Here is a 6,564-nt window from a genome sequence, read left to right as displayed (position 1 = left end):
ATATTCCCTGATGATATTACCTAAAGGGAGCATATATAGGGAAAAAAGGAGTGGACCAAGACAGCTTCCCTGAGCAACACCGAAGAGCAAATCATATTTTCCTGATACATGATCTCCAATAGTAACAAAAGAATTCCTCCCTGAGATGTAAGATTGGAAACCAGTTCCAGAAAGCCCAGCCCAGTTCTCAAGGTGATCCATAAGCATACCATGGCCAATTGTGTCAAACACAGCACTTATATTCAAAAGATTCAGAGTATCTTTACTCAAATATCTTTTCAAATCATATTCACACAGGGTCCAAGTTGTCTGTGATGGGGCCGAACTCAAATAAGACATTTAGTGAGAAAGAAATGCCTTATAATCATTGGGATTTCATGCTTACAAGTCCCCTATTAGATGTAGTGATCAGAAATACACTATTTGAGGTATTGTTTTCAAAAACGGTATGACCCAAAAGGCACCAAAAGTAGACATGATTTGATGAGTGATGACGATTAGTTGATCACCTACTTCCTGCGATACACCAGCAAAAAAGGCCGTTTGTTTACATGTAAATCTTCTGGCTTGTAGCTTTAAGTTAGGTCCTTCCCATGGTCTTAGGAGAATCAATTCCGTGATTTAAATTGCCTGGGGTGACATGGGGTAATGATTTTAAAGTTAATTTGATTTAACTATAACTAAAGAGAAAGGGGCCCAACTTAACAAAAAGTAAAACCTGAATCAAGAAACAGAATATAACAATAGAATCTCTTGAACTATGAGACAGGTTTAAGTGTGATTAGTTTCAGGTTAGTATTGTTGTGCTCTGAGGGGGACTTGCTGTTGGGGGCACCAGCCGCAGGTGCAGAGGAGCCTTAAAACCTCAGCTGGAAATAAAATCATCTGGCGCCAGCTGGCAGTGACAGGTGACATTTAGCCCGCTCGCCCACTCCCATGTGGTTTGCCATGCACTGACACCACGCCAGGACTTCTTGGGACAAATACACTTTCACAAATGTCCGGCGTATTTCCAGTGTGGCCGGACATGTCCTGAAACATGGGACGTGCTAAATTAAATGTCACAACAAATGAAAGAGCATTTGGTCTCTCCAGGCTGTTAAACTGTCAGTTGTTTGATCTGCCACGGGTTGTTTGGTCAATAATAGTTTGTGGGGTCCTTCAGGAATTTTTAGCACATGTCTCCCAGTAATTTGGAATGTATAACTAAAGGTTATTGCATGAGACATGCTAGGATATGAATGAGCTCCCGTTGCCTCTAAGTGTTATTTTTTCACTATCTTTTTCATTTTCACCATGCTGCTAACAACAGTCCAGTATCTTCACAGGGATTAGGAAGCCATTGTCAGTGGTCAGGTCAATGTTACCTAAACGGTAGCAAACAAGCTGTCACCAGGTACTGTCAATGTACCACCATACCTGTATTATTTAAAAACTTTTTGAATATTTGATTTGAGAGAAATACTGTTTGCCAAAGACACTTGCTTGCTTCTAAATGACGGGTGATGGGTGCACAGTTGTCTAAGCTAACCCCGTTAGCCAAACTCTCATGGAATGGCTACAGCCAAGGTATTTATATCGACAATAAGCGAGGCTCAAAGGCTTTGCCACAGTCAAATTACAAGAGCCGTGTCCGGACGTGTCCACATCTTTGCCCATGTCTTTTGAAATGATTCCTTTGTTCAATTTGTGCCTTAAAAAAAAGGTGAATAATACTTTTACCCCCATCTCATTACCAGACACCTCAGTTAGAACCCCATGTGTCCACTGACCAACGTCAGCCCTGCTTTAAAGCCATAAGAGACCCTGAAGCTAAACCCTCACCAAAAGACTAACAACTGCACATAAATCACAAAAAAACATGTAATCCTTACTCTTAATTCATTTGTGTTCTTACGTTATTTTCCATTTATTGATTTGGTTTATTGGTATCTTAATGGCATCTTCATGTATATTCTTTTGGTAATATAACTATCACAATAGTGCTTGACAGAATGAAAAATATAAGCATAATAATCACAGACAAGTTTACACAATATCAATCAATCACAATAGGTGCTAACATGTGCAGTAATACCATATTTAAACTTCATTACATTGAACTGTTTTGTAATGTAAAGTATAACATCAAGAAAAACTAGTTTTCAAATAATACTCAAATATTTCAGAAGGTCATGTTGGTGAGAAATGTAGGTGATCGATTCTCATGACCATGAATTTGAACTACACTGCATATCACAATTTCATCCCATTTCACTGAAATGTAATAAATCACAGTATTGATTTATTGGCCGGCCCTACCTACATCCCAATACTTAAACAAAGTGGCTAGAAAAAAAGAAAAAGGGGGGTTACGCTGGTGATCTGCCATCTTCATTTTCACCCTTGGTCGTTTTAATTTCCTCCGTCTTGCTTGGCTCTGGCTGCTGGATCCACTGTTTGTGTCATTGGCTTTACACATTAGAGCGCCACGCTGCCCTTTACAAGCTGCTGGTGGAGACCAGGAACACCTCCCCCTCCACCCCCCGTCTTATGGCCTGGCCTTTATTTATCCAGGAAATTACAGGTACATGGCGCTTTAACCTTTACAGAAAGCATTTGCTGAGCATGGATGGGTTTTATTTCAGCACCGGCCCGCTTCACTTTAATGCGGTCGAACACGGAAACGGCATGGCTTGTATGGTGCGGCCCTGAGGGCACTTCTTGGATTTGGTGTTTAAAGCCATCTGAAGCCTACTGGGGTGGGAGGGGGGGGGACACTGCTCAGTTTTCTATTCAAATGCTATTTTCCCCCCTCAGATTCATCTTCTTATCTGCTGCTACAATCAACCAAAATCTTCCACCGCTGAGATTATTCGTTTTCTTCTAATTTATATTCATCTAATATTATTTAATTTGTTTCCATTCATCAATTAGGATCAAAGCGTTGAAGGTCAAAAGACAGAAGCAATGCAGGTTGTGGAAAAACTGCATCATATATTGAATATAAAATGTCCGCTCTGTACAATAGTGATTGTTGTACGTTGCCACATAATCACCATGAATCACCACCAGGTCATGAATCACCACCACCACGTTGTTCCTCCCAGACGGGTGGTGTGCACTAAGGCAAACACATCACAGTGTGTGTTGGCGGGTGGAGCTGTGTGTTTCCAGGGTGTGTGCATGTTTATGTGGGTGTGTTTGAGTGTGTGTCTACCTCTACTGTCTGCAGTCTGTGTGTGAGTACATGTGAGTGAGTGTATATGTGTAGGTCTTTTGTTTTGTTAGTGTGTGTGTTTGTCTTGGCTTTGTCCTAGTGTCTCCATCTGCCAGTCTGTGTGTGTGTGCGTGTGTGTGTGTGTGTGTGCGTGCGTGTGTGCGTGCATGTCTCATGGATCGCTACCTTGCCATAGTGGAGAAGCTTGCGTGTACCAATGATCCCAAGAGCTATGCATCTGGAGCTTGGCTCCTGGTATGGAGAGGTCAAGGAGGAGGTTCCAGATGAAGCGCGATCCAACAAAGACATCAACGCTGGAACTGGTGGACGATGTCTCCAGGTCACAATGCCAGTGAAGGCGGATGAAGGCTGCAACAGAGGGTGGTCCCCAATCATCTTTGTTCTCCACGCGATGCGACTCTGGCCACCCCCTGCCAAGGACCGTGTGGTGGCTGCAGGCGCATCAGCCACTCCAGTAAAAAGCTGTCCCATGCAGGCGTCCTCCCATCATGCAGCTCGAGGATCAGCCTCTACACCCACTGAAGACCCAGAGGGACCCAGAGGGAGGACGGTCACACTCGACCCCGAGTGACCGCCGATGATGATGATGATGATGATGATGATGATGATGTTCTGTGTGTGTGTGTGTGTGTGTGTGTGTGTGTGTGTGTGTGTGTGTGTGTCCTCTGATAGAGGCTTACTGTGTAAGCTAAACATGCAGGTGTTACCTTGACAGGAATAAGTTAAGGGACATGGTGATTGTTTGCCACATCACCAAGCCAACTCTGTTTTATTCTATCATCCGTGCTGGATGATAGAATAAAACAGAATAGAGTAAAAGCCATAAAAGGAAGAGTCGTAAATGTGAGTCAATTAGACTCAAGAGTTTGCAAAAGTCAGCGGCTTTATACGTTCACATCAAAAAGACAAAACGGTTACACTTTATTTTAGGGGGTCGGAGTAATGAGGTGGTAACCATCACGCAGTTTCCCAGAAATAAGGTTGAAATTACCTTGTAATTTGGGTTAGGGTTAGCTGTAAAATTACCTGTAAAAACTATCACCTTACTACTAGGAAATTACTAGGTAATTTCAACCTTATTGCTAAGGAATTACGTGATAATTACCACCTTATTACTAAGTAATTACTAGGTCATTTCCGACCCCCTAAAATAAAGTGTTATCGACAAAAAATATTATGCGCATACTTTTTTGCATCCTATGCAGAAACATTTGAACGCTTGATAGACGCCGATAGACGAGCATGTAGGCAGTAAGGAGGTAATATGAAGGTAGGCTTTGCTGCGTGACTCCGAGTCTACATGGGTTCTCTGTGTTGGCCAAGTTAGGAGGAAATTTGGATTCAACGTGAAAATGTTTGACCCCTCCCCCCTCCACCCCACCCCACCCCCTAAACCCGATAGCAGCATTACTCATACGCTGATTGCACAGCCTCTCCCTGGGGGACACACGCATGCCGTGTCTGTGCTCTGTCTTGGGTTGCAGCATCTCAGCGCACAATACTGCATCACAAACGCTGCGTGCGTGTGCGTGCGCGTGCGCGTGTGTGCATGTTTGTAACGCATGTATGCTTTGTCATGTGAGGGTGAAGCGGTTTGGTGTCAGCACCGATGTCCATCGCTGACGGCTTGATGGACTTTCCTCTCTCCTCGCGCTGCCCTCGTCTGTAATTCTAAACCTTTGGCGCAACGCACGGCGACTAAGAATAGCAAAGAAAAACCCTTGCGGTCCGTCCATCTCTCTTTCACCTCCTTCGCTTCTCTCCTCCCCGTGTCCCCTCTGAGAGAACGGGGCAGCGGTTGTTGGTTCTCCTCCGCTGTGTTGTGGGGACGGCAACCCTGCAGCAGCCCTGCAGCAGCCCTGCAGCAGCCCTGCAGCAGCCCTGCAGCAGCCCTGCAGCAGCCCTGCAGCAGCCCTGCAGCGTCCGTCCTGAATGTCAGTGCGGTATATTTACATGCTCTGCAGGCTGCTGAGTATAATGGCTTTATCACTGGAAACGCATCTATTTTTATCTCTCCATTGTAATGCTTGGATAGGGTGGGGGGGTGGGTGGGGGGGATAAACTCATTGATGGAGGCGAAGCGGGTCGGGTCGGGCCGGTCGTGGGGGGCTGTTGGTCAAACCCAGCGGGGGTCTTTCACTGTTTCCAGGGCTCCAAAGTTAAAGGGGTCCTATTTCAGAGAGAAACCTCACCCTGCTGCTGCCGTGGGTGGAGCAGTGTTAGATGTCAGGTATGTGCCGGTGAAACACGGTGCTTGCTGGCAGGACGGCGCCAGGGGAAACTCGCTGGTCTGAATGGGACGCTCGGTGAAAACAAACGGTGACGTCTCACCGTTACGTGGCTCCACAGTTCTCACCAGGCTCGGTGCAGTTTGTCGCTCCTCCGTCGGGCGGTGGACTCTCTAAACAAGGGGAGAAAAGAAAAACCCCAAATAAATCACTAAAATCACGTTGACATCCATTGTTCTGAATGTAGGTTCACCGATGTGCTGCGTAGATGCCTGAAAATGATGTAAACTGCTGAAAAAAAGGAAAAATGTTGGACCTTTAGATCAGGAAGAGTTGCATGGGATTATTGTTCTGTTGTATCAAGAGGAGACCGCTGGCGCCAACAGGTGGGTTGGAGGTTTCACTGACGGCTTTCTTGTTTGGATTGCTCCCATTTGTACTTGGCCAATGACCCCACTCTTCCGAGCCGTCCGGGTCGCTGCTCCACCCCCTCTGCCGATCCGGGGAGGGCTGCAGACTACCACATGCCTCCTCCCATACATGTGGAGTCGCCAACCGCTTCTTCTCACCTGACAGTGAGAAGTTTCACCAGCGGGACGTAGCGCGTGGGAGGATCACGCTATTCCCCCCGGTTCCCCCGCCCCCCTGAACAGGCGCCCTGACCGACCAGAGGGGTCGCTAGTGCAGCGACCAGTACACATACACACATCCGGTTTCCCACCCGCAGACACGGCCGTTGTGTCTGTAGGGACATCCGACCAAGCCGGAGGTAACAGGGGGATTCGAACCGGTGATCCCCGTGTTGGTGGGCAGCGGAATAGACCGCTACGCTACCCGTGCACCGACGTCTCTCTGTTAGAAGAATCCCAGCCGGTCATCCACAGGGGGGACAACGGTTATGAGTCAAGAGGGAGCCTTTAAAATGATTCCCACCGAGGAGTTTCTCTGAAAAGAGGGAAAGAAACGTCTTTTAAACGTGTTGAAACGATATTTTGTACAACTATAAAGCTAATCTGTGCTTATTTATGAAGTTATCGTTATTTTAAATAAGCACATTGTGGTGTTTTGCTGTGTGGTTTGATTGCTTTGAGCTGTACAGCCTGGCGATGTAAATTT

Source organism: Lampris incognitus, chromosome 9 (genome assembly GCF_029633865.1).
Source record: "Lampris incognitus isolate fLamInc1 chromosome 9, fLamInc1.hap2, whole genome shotgun sequence".
Taxonomy (NCBI): domain Eukaryota; kingdom Metazoa; phylum Chordata; class Actinopteri; order Lampriformes; family Lampridae; genus Lampris; species Lampris incognitus.
The sequence above is the reverse complement of the archived record's forward strand: the minus strand, read 5'-3'. Positions refer to the sequence as shown.